The sequence below is a fragment of the Engystomops pustulosus genome, chromosome 1 (assembly GCF_040894005.1).
Source record: "Engystomops pustulosus chromosome 1, aEngPut4.maternal, whole genome shotgun sequence".
Lineage (NCBI taxonomy): Eukaryota > Metazoa > Chordata > Amphibia > Anura > Leptodactylidae > Engystomops > Engystomops pustulosus.
In genome coordinates, this window is record NC_092411.1 from 25,747,846 (window position 1) to 25,764,731 (window position 16,886).

Below are 16,886 nucleotides of genomic sequence, written 5' to 3' on the forward strand. Positions count from 1 at the left end.
AGGGGCACACAGGGGCTTAGTGCACCAGTGTATGATGGAGCACCCACCCCCAGGAAGGCTCCAGACTCCTGACTGATCCCGCTGCGATGCCAGGGGGGCATGGAGGGGTGGGAAGGGGGGCACAGCCGGCAGGGCCTGAGGTCGAGATAGATGCAGGACCGGAGCCTCCTGATGTATCCGACTGCGCCCCCAGAGAGAGAGATATATAAATAGATAGAATAAAATTGGGACCCTAAACTAAAAGTGTTTGGCTTTAAACCACCCCCCTACCCCCCACCACCCCGATAACACCTGCTATAGTTTATGGCAATTATTCCATCAGCAAAACCATTTAAAGGACACCTGTAACCACAAATTAGTGCCCCCATCCAAACATACGTCCTAAATCTTCTCCCCAGCCCCTTTCAAAAGCAGCCCATTTCATCATGCTGGCTTTAATCAAACTTCACTAATCGTTCCTTAAAGGGGTATTCTCATTTGGGCACTCACATTCCGTTTCATTAATCTGCCATATATAAACATTTCTTCAATTGGATGTTATTAAAATAAAGTGTTCCTGTGTGAAGATAATTTCTCATAAATGTAGTCATATGGTCCCTTAGAAACGAGATAGCTTCCTCGGATACGACCACCTCTGATGGAGGGATTGCACAAAGAAACAAAAGGTTATTGTATATGAAATGTCCGGGAGTTACTACATGGCGCACAGCCGTCCTGTGGTAATGATTGCTGAATCCTGGTGGTCCGGCAGGACTCTATAGCGCAAGTCTGGCCACCGCTGCCAGAGTGTTGAATGTCCTTAGCAGTTCTTGATTTGACAAGAAATGCAGAGAGTGAGCTCAGATAAAATATAAGAGTTTAAGTTGAAAAAAAATGTTTTAATTAGCACCAAAAGAGAAAAAATATTACAAAGTATTTAAAAGGATAAAATAACACAGCAAAAATAAGAGACAATAAGAAATTCAAAAGCAAAATAAAATAGTTTCCCAAAATACAAAAATGTGTGTGTGATGTGTGAAGAGAGCTCAGTGTGTGCAAGGTAAAGCTCCCCCCAGACCCCTTGAATAGGACCCTTTTTAAACCCTAAACTCCCATAGACTTGCATTGTAAGTCAAATTCATCCATTGGCCTTGTTCACAACCATATATGGTAACATTCCTAGGACCCTTACTCTAAGACCAGTGGACCTACAGGGACCCTTATATGGTAAAGGCTAACTTGTCATATGGATGTGGTTGGGGGTTGTTTCCTTCCATTGAATTTTACGTATACAGGCAGTCCCCGGGTTACGCACAAGATAGGGTCTGGAGGTTTGTTCTTAAGTTGAATTTGTATGTAAGTCGAAACTGTATATTTTATAATTGTAGATCAAGATAAAAAAAAAATTGGCCCCAGTGACAATTGGAGTTTAAACATTTTTTGCTGTAATGGGACCAAGGATTATCAATAAAGCTTCATTACAGACACTTTACAGCTGATTATTGCAATCTGGGACTATAGTAAAGCATTCCGAAGCTTCACCAGAGGTCAGAGGGGTCTGTCTGTAACTATGAGTTGTCTGTAAGTCGGGTGTCCTTAAGTAGGGGACCGCCTGTACATCAAGAATGTTCATACAACTCAAGTACTGGCCATATATGGTCCTGATCTTTCACTCAATCTATATGATTAGTATTTTAAAGATTAGTATATTATTTAACACAGAGTGTGACGTGGTCGTATCCGAGGAAGCTATCTCGTTTCTAAGGGACAACATGGCTACATTTATGAGAAATTATCTTCACACAGGAACATTCTTTTAATTAACATCCAATTGAAGAAATGTTTACATAAGGCAAATTAATTTAATTAAAGGTAAATGCCTTTATGGGAATACCCCTTTAAGCATATGACATATAGGGCCACGTGTATCACTCATTTTTTCTGTTGTTTTTGCACCTTTTCATTCAGGCGCACCGTTTTTGCGCCATTTTTGCGACTAAATGCCAAACTAGCCGCACAGCAAAAATAACCAGCTTTTCCTCATCTATCTTACCAATCCAGATGTTTTGCTGCACCTAATGATATTCATCACTTGCAACGTGCAGAACAGCTCATTTCTAGCAGCAAAGCTCAGCCAGACACTGGTACAGATAATAGACACCCTACATACACTGCAGACAGTAGTACAGATCATACAGACATGAGATACTCTGCAGACAGGAGCTGCAGACTATTTACAGTTCATCACCTTGTATTTACAAAACATTCTGCAAAATCCTGAGCTCCTAGCAGGAGAGAAGAGAACTTTGCAGAATGTTGCAGATACTACAGACAAGTGTCCCCCATGTCATTCTGCACAGTATCACAGTGTGTCTGAGGGGGATACTGTGCAGAATTACAGGGGTGCAGCAGGAGACCAGCACTGGGGGATCCCCTCCAGGAGAAGCCCCTGCTGAGGAGGTCACTGGGTGCAGGGTGTCACACACCTGGGTGCTGCTGTGAGTGTTATCTTCATTCTGGGCTGTGGGAGCAGCAGAGAGGAGCTTGTAGCAGGATCACATGTAAGTGCCTGAATCTAACATTGCGCCTAAACTGCGCCAAAATTGCGCCTAAACTGTGTTAAAGTAAAGTGATTAATAAGAGGCAGAAAATATACTTATCACAGATGGTTGTAGCTTGTGATAATTCTGGCAAAACAGAGCGCCCGAATTTAGGCGCAACTACTACACTTAGGCGCACAAAAGTGATAAATGTGGCCCATAATATACTTATAAGTCAGATCGATGGACCAGCGGTCCGGCTTATTCATTAGGGTCCGTCCAGGCACTACTAGATTCCTCCTGCCTCTGCCCTAATCTGTAATTTAATAATCCTGGAACATAACCTAACTTGTTAAAACTTTATTTTATTAATATGTAAATTACCTGCAGAGGCTACTGGGGCGTGTACCAGTCTTAGCCCCCAGCGCCCCGTCAGGATATTCCATGCCCAAGGAGCCTCTGTAGTGAATTTACATATTACTAAAATATTATTTTTAACAAGTAAACTTCCAGGATTACTAAATGACAGATTAGGGCAGAGGCAGCCGGAGGAATCTACCATCACATCTACTTCTGATAGTAGATTCCTCATGGTCGGTTTTCTTTAAGGACTTTCTGATATCTGGGATAATTTGGTAGGAATTTTCCTATGGCTGGTAAATCCCATCACTAAATACACACGTCCCTCCTCCTGATCCGGCAGATGTGATGTTCCCTGACACCACGCACTCAGTGTTACTAGACCATCACTCGGGGGAGTCTGCCTCCTCATGTCACAATTATTCCTTTCTGTAGAAAATTCCTGTCCCATGAGTCTTCCATGAACACATATGGGAGTGCGGATTTGTCGCTGCGGCCTCTTCATGGGACAGGAGATATCTGCGCTGCGAGAGCCTCTGCGTGGAGCCACGTTCTGGGCTCTTTATAGGGTTTACAAGACGTATCCCATACACAAGATGAAAGGAGGTTTATGTTTAGTCGAACTCATTTAAAACTTTAAATTCATTGAATTGTCCTAATTTCTGGAGATTATTATAAGGGAAACATTTGGAAATTAACTCTTTCCTAATATGAGATAATTGTTGTCCGTCCTGAAGACGTTTTCATTGTAAAATTATAATGTTTTCTCACATCTCACATATCACATCGTGCTGTGAAGGTTTTTAAATAGATTTCGTTAACTTTGTTATATAAAATGTGTCACCAGAAAAAAAGATGGATCACTTTTTTTTGTAATTAGTTTTTTTTGTTTACTTCTATGTTGGGGCTGCCATCTTCTCTGTTCTATCGCAACACAATAAGGGATACAGCAGCCTCATGGCCATACACGGTGATATATAAAGCCAACTTACTGAGCTCTATGGAGAGATTTCCAGACATGATTTGTGCACAGAGGGGGAGGAGATAAGCTGTGACATCATCTGTAGTCACTAGTGATGTAATGATGGGTCAGTGTTATCTATATAGAGGATGTTGTACAGGGAGGGGGAGGAGATAAGCTGTGACATCATCTATTGTCAGTAGTGATGTAATGATGGGTCAGTGTTATCTATACAGAGATCATTGTACAGGGAGGGGGGGAGGAGATAAGCTGTGACATCATCTATTGTCAGTCGTGATGTAATGATGGGTCAGTGTTATCTATATAGAGGTCATTGTACAGGGAGATGGAGGAGATAAGCTGAGACATCATCTATTGTCAGTAGTGATGTAATGATGGGTCAGTGTTATCTATATAGAGGTCATTGTACAGGGAGGGGGAGGAGATAAGCTGTGACATCATCTATTGTCAGTAGTGATGTAATGATGGGTCAGTGTTATCTATATAGAGGTCATTGTACAGGGAGGGAGGAGATAATCTGTGACATCATCTATTGTCAGTAGTGATGTAATGATAGGTCAGTGTTATCTATATAGAGGTCATTGTACAGGGAGGGAGGAGATAAGCTGTGACATCATCTATTGTCAGTAGTGATGTAATGATGGGTCAGTGTTATCTATATAGAGGATATTGTACAGGGAGGGGGAGGAGATAAGCTGTGACATCGTCTATTGTCAGTAGTGATGTAATGATGGTTCAGTGTTATCTATATAGAGGTCATTGTACAGGGAGGGGGGAGGAGATAAGCTGTGACATCATCTATTGTCAGTAGTGATGTAATGATGGGTCAGTGTTATCTATATAGAGGTCATTGTACAGGGAGGGAGGAGATAAGCTGTGACATCATCTATTGTCAGCAGTGATGTAATGATGGGTCAGTGTTATCTATATAGAGGTCATTGTACAGGGAGGGAGGAGATAAGCTGTGACATCATCTATTGTCAGTAGTGATGTAATGATGGGTCAGTGTTATCTATATAGAGGATATTGTACAGGGAGGGGGAGGAGATAAGCTGTGACATCGTCTATTGTCAGTAGTGATGTAATGATGGGTCAGTGTTATCTATATAGAGGTCATTGTACAGGGAGGGAGGAGATAAGCTGTGACATCGTCTATTGTCAGTAGTGATGTAATGATGGTTCAGTGTTATCTATATAGAGGTCATTGTACAGGGAGGGGGGAGGAGATAAGCTGTGACATCATCTATTGTCAGTAGTGATGTAATGATGGGTCAGTGTTATCTATATAGAGATCATTGTACAGAGAGGGGGAGGAGATAAGCTGTGACATCATCTACTGTCAGTAGTGATGTAATGATGGGTCAGTGTTATCTATATAGAGGTCATTGTACAGGGAGGAGGAGATAAGCTGTGACATCGTCTATTGTCAGTAGTGATGTAATGATGGGTCAGTGTTATCTATATAGAGGTCATTGTACAGGGAGGGGAGGAGATAAGCTGTGACATCATCTATTGTCAGTAGTGATGTAATGATGGGTCAGTGTTATCTATATAGAGGTCATTGTACAGGGAGGGGGAGGAGATAAGCTGTGACATCATCTATTGTCAGTAGTGATGTAATGATGGGTCAGTGTTATCTATATAGAGGTGATTGTACAGGGAGGGGGAGGAGATAAGCTGTGACATCATCTATTGTCAGTTGTGATGTAATGATGGGTCAGTGTTATCTATATAGAGGTAATTGTACAGGGAGGAGGAGATAAGCTGTGACATCATCTATTGTCAGTAGTGATGTAATGATGGGTCAGTGTTATCTATATAGAGGTCATTGTACAGGGAGGAGGAGGAGATAAGCTGTGACATCATCTATTGTTAGTAGTGATGTAATGATGGGTCAGTGTTATCTATATAGAGGTCATTGTACAGGGAGGGGGAGGAGATAAGCTGTGACATCATCTATTGTTAGTAGTGATGTAATGATGGGTTAGTGTTATCTATATAGAGGTCATTGTACAGGGAGGGGGAGGAGATGAGCTGTGACATCATCTATTGTCAGTAGTGATGTAATGATGGGTCGGTGTTATCTATATAGAGGTCATTGTACAGGGAGGAGGAGGAGATAAGCTGTGACATCATCTATTGTCAGTAGTGATGTAATGATGGGTCAGTGTTATCTATATAGAGGTCATTGTACAGGGAGGAGGAGGAGATAAGCTGTGACATCATCTATTGTCAGTGATGTAATGATGGGTCAGTGTTATCTATATAGAGGTCATTGTACAGGGAGGGGGAGGAGATAAGCTGAGACATCATCTATTGTCAGTAGTGATGTAATGATGGGTCAGTGTTATCTATATAGAGGTCATTGTACAGGGAGGGGGAGGGGATAAGCTGTGACATCATGTATTGTCAGTAGTGATGTAATGATGGGTCAGTGTTATCTATATATAGGGGAGGGTACAGGGAGAGGGAGGAGATAAGCTGTGACATCATCTATTGTCAGTTGTGATGTAATGATGGGTCAGTGTTATCTATATAGAGGTCATTGTACAGGGAGGAGGAGATAAGCTGTGACATCATCTATTGTTAGTAGTGATGAAATGATGGGTTAGTGATATCTATATAGAGGTCATTGTACAGGGAGGGGGAGGAGATGAGCTGTGACATCATCTATTGTCAGTAGTGATGTAATGATGGGTCAGTGTTATCTATATAGAGGTCATTGTACAGGGAGGGGGAGGAGATGAGCTGTGACATCATCTATTGTCAGTAGTGATATAATGATGGGTCAGTGTTATCTATATAGAGGTCATTGTACAGGGAGGGGGAGGAGATGAGCTGTGACATCATCTATTGTCAGTAGTGATGTAATGATGGGTCAGTGTTATCTATATAGAGGTCATTGTACAAGGAGGAGGAGATAAGCTGTGACATCATCTATTGTCAGTAGTGGTGTAATGATGGGTCAGTGTTATCTATATAGAGGTCCTTGTACAGGGAGGGGAGGAGATGAGCTGTGACATCATCTATTGTCAGTGATGTAATGATGGGTCAGTGTTATCTATATAAAGGTCATTGTACAGGGAGGGGGAGGAGATAAACTGTGACATCATTTATTGTCAGTAGTGATGCAATGATGGGTCAGTTTTATCTATATAGAGGTCATTGTAACGGGGGAGGGAGGAGATAAGCTGTGACATCATCTATTGTCAGTAGTGATGTAATGATGGGTCAGTGTTATCTATATAGAGGTCATTGTACAGGGAGGGGGAGGAGATAAGCTGTGACATCATCTATTGTCAGTAGTGATGTAATGATGGGTCAGTGTTACCTATATAGAGGACATTGTACAGGGAGGAGGAGGAGATAAGCTGTGACATCATCTATTGTTAGTAGTGATGTAATGATGGGTCAGTGCTATCTATATAGAGGTCATTGTACAGGGAGATTAGGTTATCCTCTACATGTTTGTTTGTCTGAAACACCCCCCTCCCCTTGTCCTATGCAATTTCTGTTTGTCCATGACCATGTTTGTCCTTCCACTTTATTTTAGTCTGTAGTATTTCCTGATCATTAGTGTGCATTACTGATACATTTCACATGTTATTATACACTTTTAATGAATATAATAAAAAGTTACGTCTCATGAGCTGGATGTGCCCGAGTCCTCCTCATAGACGTGAGATTTCAGAGAACCATTGCAGGTCTGGCAGGCCGGAGCTCCTCCACAAGGACGGTGCCGTCTGCATGAAACCTTTTGAAATATTGGCCTTGTGTTGCTCAACCAGTAAAATGACGATTTTTTCCCACAACTTCTGATGTCTGTGTCGCCCACAACTCACGACACAACCTCCTGTATCTTACAATTTGTCAGTCAGCAGAATAGTTGTGACATCGCAGAGAGACAAAATTCCCAATAATAGTGCATAACGCAAGATTGGTGGAAGCCTGGCATGTGCCTATGTCACCCCTGCCCCGGGACATGTCCTTCCACATCTTCCATGGGATAGTAACACAACTTACAATTCTGGATTTTGCTCACAGGTTCTGTCTGCTGAAATCTCCCACCACTCCCTGCGGGCTCAAAACAGTAACAAGGACTAATACACTCGACCTAAGGAACGGGCGATCACTTAACCATTTATAGTTGCCATAAAAAGAGGGTCAAGGGTTCCCAACCCCCAAATAGGCGCAGATCTCAGAGATGGAGACCTACATCTCCTGCACATTTATGATATTTACTTTCAATATAACATGTGTGGGATGGGAAAACCTCTTTAAGAAGCCGAACATCTCCACTGAGAAGCCGATGTGTACCAGCTGATCAAAATATGACATTGACTGTGAAAACCGTCACTCTGTACATGTTACTGCCATCTAGTGACAGAGATTCAGAAGTGACGTATCCCTTGGTTGCAAAGAGTGAAAACATGTGTCTGCTGAATTTAATCAGAATTATATTCCATTCACACAGCTATAAAGATCTCCCGGACTGAACATTTCCACAGGACGCTGTCATATATAAGATGCTGGAAGTTATGCGTTCACATGGAAAGTTGCATAACAAGGGCTTGATTTTAGAGGTAAGAGTTGTATTTTCCAATGGGTTCATTTTTTAGGGTAAAATAACATAATGATAAAAATGTATTAACTTTATCCTATGGGAAAGCAGAATAAACCAGCTATTCCTTAAAGGGGTATTCTCATCTGGGCACTCACATTCTGTTTCATTAATCTGCCATATATAAACATTTCTTCAATTAGATGTTATTAAAAAATGTTCCTATGTGAAGATAATTTCTCAGAAATGTAGTTATTTGGTCGCTTAGAAACAAGACTGTGTCCTTGGATACGACCACCTCTGCTGGAGGGATTGAACAAAGAAACAAAAGGTTTTTGTATGTGAAATGTCCGGGAGTTACTGCATAACCCACAGCCGTCCTGTAGTAATGATTGCTGAATCCAGGTGGTCAGGCAGGACTCAATAGCGCATGTCTGGCCACCGCTGCCAAAATGTGAGGTGGTCGTATCTGAGGAAGCCATCTCGTTTCTAAGGGACAACATGGCTACATTTATGAGAAATTATCTTCACACGGGAACATTATTTTTAATAACATCCAATTGAAGAAATGTTTACATATGGCAAATTAATTCAATGAAATGTAAATGCCCAGATGGGAAAACCCCTTTAACTTGTTTTGTAATTAAGTTGTTTACGTAGTGCACACGACAGCATAATAAACTTGATAAAATTGTTTTGTAGGTCAGTACAATCAACCTGTTAACAACGGGTGAGGTACTAGCACATCACACGTCACAAGGCAATGTTTGAAGAGGGCTCACAGGCTGAGAATTCTCTCCATACCTCGAGGGTGTTTGCTGCATATTACAGCAAACACCCACCAGTAACACCCACAATCGTTGCTAAGCGGGTGCGTGAATAGTACACATTAGAGTAGCAAATTTTGCCGCTTCCCCAAAGGGCTCTGCATTCTGCCGCCTGAGACGAGATTTTAATTTTGGCTCATGGTTGATGCGGCCCTGTAAACAGCACATCTTTCACTTCGCAAAACTGCATTACACAAAATTTCAGTCAATTACAGTATAGTGCCCTCTAGCTGGCAACTATGGCCCACACTGTGCTTCTAAACATTGTATACTACCTACAACTAACCACACTGACCAAACTGTACCCCCTGCATATATCTTATATATCCCTCACACCAGAACTGACCACACTGTACCCCCCATATTTATCATATATAAACCACACTGTGCACCCAATATATCATACATACTCCTAACACCACAGCGGACCACATGCTTGGTCCAAAGACCTCCCATCTAACAAGTCATGGGAGAAGTTGTCATGAAGTATTGGTGTCTACAGAATTTGTAGTGTGAACATCAAGCTGGGAAGACAAAGCAAAGCTCCGTGATTCTGCTCTGTGAGAATGTGATATATTATGCATACGGAAGTGCCTTATTAAAAATTAAAACTTTCTAGAAATTGATGTGTTTCAGCAATTTACTCAATTAGTTATCAGATGTCTGCTCAGGAAACAAAGAAATATTGCCAATTTACAAAGCAGAGCAGAGTGATAAGAAGGTTATTACAGATCTGCCGCCTCCGTGTACGAGTTATTTCATATAGTTACAATTAGTTTTATTTTGGTGGGTGGTTGGGGGAAGGGCTCATGGGATTGGGATTTATTCAGATGACTCCTTAATTCGTCAAGAAATTTGTAAAAGTCCTCATCCTGACCCAAAAGTGTGTAAGCTTATTACAAGATGTAGACGTTGGAGCCAGTTCTATATTAGGAGACGTGAGGTCCATCAGTAAAATCCTTTTTTGGGGCCACCATTAAACAACATGTATTAGCAGAGACACATTCACAAGTTTCTAAAATGTAGTAAAGAAATATTTTGACCATTGCCTTGGATGGTTATGTTCCTAGGATGGTAATGTTCCCTGTCAGTAACCGGCTGATGGGCTCTCGCCTTGAACTTAGTCAATGTTGTGTCACCCACTCATCCTCATAGTCTGTAAGCTCTTATATTACCCCCTCATCCTCATAGACTGTAAGCTCTTGTGTCACCCCCTCATCCTCATAGACTGTAAGCTCTTGTGTCACCCCTCATCCTCATAGTCTGTAAGCTCTTATATTACCCCCTCATCCTCATAGACTGTAAGCTCTTGTGTCACCCCCTCATCCTCATAGACTGTAAGCTCTTGTGTCACCCCTCATCCTCATAGACTGTAAGCTCTTGTGTCCCCTCCTCATCCTCATAGACTGTAAGCTCTTGTGTCACCCCTCATCCTCATAGACTGTAAGCTCTTGTGTCACCCCCTCATCCTCATAGACTGTAAGCTCTTGTGTCCCCTCCTCATCCTCATAGACAGTAAGCTCTTGTGTCACCCCTCATCCTCATAGACTGTAAGCTCTTGTGTCACCCCTCATCCTCATAGACTGTAAGCTCTTGTGTCACCCTCTCACCCTCATAGACTGTAAGCTCTTGTGTCACCCCCTCATTCTCATAGACTGTAAGCTCTTGTGTCACCCCCTCATACTCATAGACTGTAAGCTCTTGTGTCACCCCCTCATCCTCATAGACTGTAAGCTCTTGTGTCACCCCCTCATCCTCATAGACTGTAAGCTCTTATATTACCCCCTCATCCTCATAGACTGTAAGCTCTTGTGTCACCCCCTCATCCTCATAGACTGTAAGCTCTTGTGTCACCCCTCATCCTCATAGTCTGTACGCTCTTATATTACCTCCTCATCCTCATAGATTGTAAGCTCTTGTGTCGCCTCCTCATCCTCATAGACTGTAAGCTCTTGTGTCACCTCCTCATCATCATAGACTGTAAGCTCTTGTGTCACCCCCTCATCCTCATAGACTGTAAGCTCTTGTGTCACCCCCTCATCCTCATAGACTGTAAGCTCTTGTGTCACCCCCTCATCCTCATAGTCTGTAAGCTCTTATATTACCCCCTCATCCTCATAGACTGTAAGCTCTTGTGTCACCCCTCATCCTCATAGACTGTAAGCTCTTGTGTCACCCCCTCATCCTCATAGACTGTAAGCTCTTGTGTCACCCCCTCATCCTCATAGACTGTAAGCTCTTGTGTCCCCTCCTCATCCTCATAGACTGTAAGCTCTTGTGTCACCCCCTCATCCTCATAGACTGTAAGCTCTTGTGTCACCCCCTCATCCTCATAGACTGTAAGCTCTTGTGTCACCCTCTCATCCTCATAGACTGTAATCTCTTGTGTCACCCCCTCATCCTCATAGACTGTAAGCTCTTGTGTCACCCTCTCATCCTCATAGACTGTAAGCTCTTGTGTCACCCCCTCATCCTCATAGACTGTAAGCTCTTGTGTCACCCCCTCATCCTCATAGACTGTAATCTCTTGTGTCACCCCCTCATCCTCATAGACTGTAAGCTCTTGTGTCACCCTCTCATCCTCATAGACTGTAAGCTCTTGTGTCACCCCCTCATCCTCATAGACTGTAAGCTCTTGTGTCACCACCTCATCCTCATAGACTGTAAGCTCTTGTGTCACCCTCTCATCCTCATAGACTGTAAGCTCTTGTGTCACCCCCTCATCCTCATAGACTGTAAGCTCTTGTGTCACCACCTCATCCTCATAGACTGTAAGCTCTTGTGTCACCACCTCATCCTCATAGACTGTAAGCTCTTGTGTCACCACCTCATCCTCATAGACTGTAAGCTCTTGTGTCACCACCTCATCCTCATAGACTGTAAGCTCTTGTGTCACCACCTCATCCTCATAGACTGTAAGCTGTTGTAGGGCCTTCATTCTGATTGTTCCATATGACTGTTTGTAATCTATAATGTAATATAATATGTGTATATGTTCCCTATGATTTGTAAAGAGCTACAGAATATGATGGCGCTATATAAATAGCTAATAGAGTCACCTATATTATACCTACCTTGTTAAAGTGTGCTTGGAACTGTGGGACAGCCGCACAAGTGACTTAAAGGGATATTACCAAGAAGACAAGTTTGTTATATGTACTCAGGATAACAAAATAACACATTCTCTAATTCGCTGTTATTAACAAAAATGCAGCATTTTACAGATATGAGTCCAACCTGTCTCTATCAGTCCTGGTGTATACAATTTCAGTTGCCCCTAGACACAACCCAGTAACTTCTGACTTAAGGGTGGGGTGGCCGCCATCTTGGATTTCTGTGTGACAGCCGTGGAACTGTGATTTCTGTGTAATATTCATCTCATCATTTTTCTATGTGTCAGTGTGCTAGTACAATGTCAGAACCTAAATGAAAGTGCATATATACCTTATACCCTGATAATATAACCACATTGTCATCCCACAGAACTAGATGGATCATAATGTTTCTGCTTAGAGAGTCCCTGCCCACACCCTGGGAGTTTGCACTGAGCAGGCTAGGGAGTGATAGAAGCAATTAAACTGAGTAAAATTGTAAAAAGGGGGGATAAAATTATAATTATTGTGTAAACATCACTATGGGATTGAAATTTGACAATTTTCTTTCATAGGAAAACCCCTTTAACCCTCTTAAAATCAGTTATCAGGTGCAATGTTCTCTAGATAGATTTGGTACATAAAAAAAAAAAAAAATCTGTCCATACGTTCATATGATATGACCCTCAGTAGTTTTTTAATGTGACTTTGCTCTTATTTGTCAAGTGGGTGATAAACTTTTATTTAAAACACAGAGACCCCCCAAAATAAAGAAAGGTTACCGCCTCCTTGGCTAGTAAAAGATATTTCACATACAAACCTATATGGACCAAAGCTTTGAACAGGTAAATTTGTACAAAAACTAATAGCAAATTGATGGGGAATGACATGAGGCGTCTCATTCAGCGTTTTGTATATGTATTGTATATCCCTAGGTGACCTCCTCTCTTACATGTAAATCTTCATGTTATGAATCTGGATCCTTTAGGTTTCAGCCACTTAGCGGATCTCTCCTGGGTCTAATTGCGGGTAAAACATCTAGTATAATTTTAAGAGACATTAAGTATCTACACAATAATGTAATGTATAGGAGAAGCCCAGCAAAGCCTGGAGAGAGAGGGCCGCCACGTGAGGGGTAACACAGACAACGATATCATCATGGGCATAGGATTATTATGGCATTAGACAATGTAATAGTTCTAATATCTAATATTTGTGTATGTCCTCTGATGTCATGTCACTACATGTCACTACCTTCTCTGCTCTTTCTTATGTTTTTGACTGGAGAACTTCCTTTCCCCACTAGTCAGTAGCTTTCTGTAAGCTGCATCGATTTAATCAAAATGCCGGACCTCTCGTCTTCTCCCATGCAGGGGCGTAACTACAGTGGTAGCAGCCATAGCAGCTGCTATGGGGCCCACATTGTCAGGGGGCCCTGTCACCCTACCTGATAAACTAAAGAGTAGAGGATGTGCACCATTATATACATATATATATATATGTATATGCACATTGTACAGCATAATATGTATATAACATACATGTGATGCATATATGTTGTATATGTGATGTGTATATGCTGTATGTGTATGGTGTATTATATACTGTATGTGTGCATATGTGCTGTATGTTTTTATATGCCACCTTATGTGCTTGTATATGCTCTATATGTGTCCACATGAGTGTGTAAATGTATGATTGTAGCTCGCATGTGTGAGTATTACAAATATGTGCGTAAGGGGGCCCCATTCAAAAACCTGCTATGGGGCCCTGCATCTCCTGGTTACGCCCCTGCTCCCATGACTTTAACTAAGGGCTACATGGTGGTATTTGACCCTAGATTTTTTAGAAGAAATCTATGTCAAATATAGGGACAAAAGCTGCTGTCCTGCTTTGTATTGGGGTCTAAAATTCTTGCCCCAAGGTAGGTGTCTCTAGATGGGCTGGTGGTGGTTATGGAGGTTGGTCCCATCTAGCATACACTTACAGCTTTATTAACCCTAAATGCTCCCAGCAGAGTGATTGTAGACATAAGTTTAAAAGCAGAATTGCTCCTGTACTTTACTCATATAATTAGGTTTTATATTTACATGAATGAAGCACAAGTACTTCAGGGGCGTTACCAGAGCCCCTCCAGGCTGCAGGGTCCCTGGCTAGTACCCACCCCTAATAACTTGTGACCCACCTCCCTGCTCCTTCGGCACTCCCCCCCTCCTGTATCTGCTCAAATGTCATGGCCGCAGGGAGTATCAGTTCTTTGCTCTCATGAGATTTCTGCAGGGGAAGTGCCGAAGGAGCAGGAAGGTTACAGGTTCTGTGCAATAGACAGAGAACCCTAAGGGCTCTGGCAACAACCCCAGAGCACTTGTGCTTCACTTACATAAATATAAAATTACAAGTTAAAAGTACAGGAGCAATGCTACTAATATACATACGGTATGTCTACAATCACACTGCTCGGAGCTACCCCACAGCAAGAGTAATTAAGGGTAATAAAGCTGTAATAAAATTTTAATTCTCCTGATTTTTAGCAATTTCACGTGAAATAGTAATACAAAGCCATGTTAGTTAAAGGTAAAACAATTTCTTTATTCTAGTTTTACAGTGACAGGTTTCGAATTGCTGAGTGCTTGTCAGTCAATACGATACTAACACATGAAAAAACTGTGCAAAAATTGTTAGTGTGTGCGAAACAAGACTAAAAATACAGAAAGAGTGCATCCGGCGGTGGCATAACAGACAATATGAGCATTATATACATTCACAATACAACATTTTCTCCTATAAACACTATTTTATTACCAGGATAGTGGACAATAATCTACTCATTGGGGGTAGTACATGTCAATTTCTTCTGACAGGTTCCCTTTAATTACATATAAATGCTCATTTTTCTCTGTCTATGGGACACTGTCTACAGGAGACATTATAACAATCTGGCTCTACCCAATGGCGCAGTAACAACTAAGAGTTAGAGATAGAACCAACTGCTTAGATAAAACCTTGTAAAATGTAGTACACAAGTCATATAATGACCAGAACTAGTGCCACTCATCAGCTACAAATGCCAGAACATCCTAAAAGGTCATGTTAAATGTTAGGTAACATTTCATTTTAATTGGGACCTGTTAAACTAACCCACACTAACTAAAAATACCCCTGAAAACTGCTATTATACAATAATATCCCTATATTGTTCCTCTCCATACCTTGTAAAGTTGACTCTATGCAGATGACCCCATGTGAGTCTGATAGTCATATTTCCCTTGAGCTGAGTTTGACATATTCATGTTCTTCCAGATTAGCTGCTCCTCCAGCTTCCTGATTTGCAAGGGGCCTGCTTTCTACCGTATATATAGCACAGAGATTCTGTCTGTGTGTGACCTGCTGAAGAGAATTCCCAAGGGAAGGGGAAAGAGCAAGTTGATTTCTCTTCAGCGTGTCTCACACAGCCAGGGGAGGTGGGAATAAGTTAGCAAAGTTGGTTGGGCTGAAGAGGAAGCTTTTCCCTTGTCAATCAGGAAGCTGGAAGAACATAAATTTACAAAGATGCTGAGTCAACTTTACAGACAGTCTGTGGAACTTTATAGGCATGGGGAGGAACAATATAGGGATAGTTATACTGCAGTATTATAGCAGTTTTCAAAGATATGTTTAGTTAATGTGGGTTAGTTTAACTGACAGGTTCTCTTTAATCATAATCAAAAGCTAGTTCTAACATGCAAAAAAGAACCCAACAAATTCCAAAATGTGCAAAATATACAAAAACATTTCAGAGGCACAATAGGTCTCAATTATAAGCTCATGGCATATGGTGGCATTGGGACAGTTTTGTATATTGAGGCGCCGAAATGTAATGGTTTACTTGTCGTCCAATAGTTCTTTTGAGTTTTTTTTATATTTCTATACTACACACATTTGTACAGTGTATTAGACCGGTTTACTAAACAACTTGTGCTACCTATGTTCTTACAATCGGTAATACACACAGTATATTATTACATCATAGTACCATTCATTATGTAAAGATGGAAGACAATATACAATATTATACAAAAAAAGTTTCAAACAGAACATTACAAGAGCTGAATTGTAAAAATATATTCTTATATTATGCTATTGTGTATAAAGATATAGTTTAGTTGCTTCTTAAAGGAAACCTACCACTTGTAGTGGCAGGTTTCCGATGGCAATACCGGGCACCAGCTCAGGGTGAGCTGGTGCCGGAGCTTATTTTAGTTAGTGTTTTAAACCGCGGTATCGCGGTTTAAAACACTTTTTAAACTTTATAGCCGGCGCAGGTAGGTACGCGCTCGGCGCTTACCGTGCACGCGGCTACATAGGAAGTGAATGAGAGCCGCGTGCACGGTAAGCGCCGAGCGCGTACCTGCCTGCGCCGGCTATAACGTTTAAAAAGTGTTTTAAACCGCGATACCGCGGTTTAAAACACTAACTAAAATAAGCTCCGGCACCAGCTCACCCTGAGCTGGTGCCCGGTATTTCCATCGGAAACCTGCCACTACAAGTGGTAGGTTTCCTTTAAGT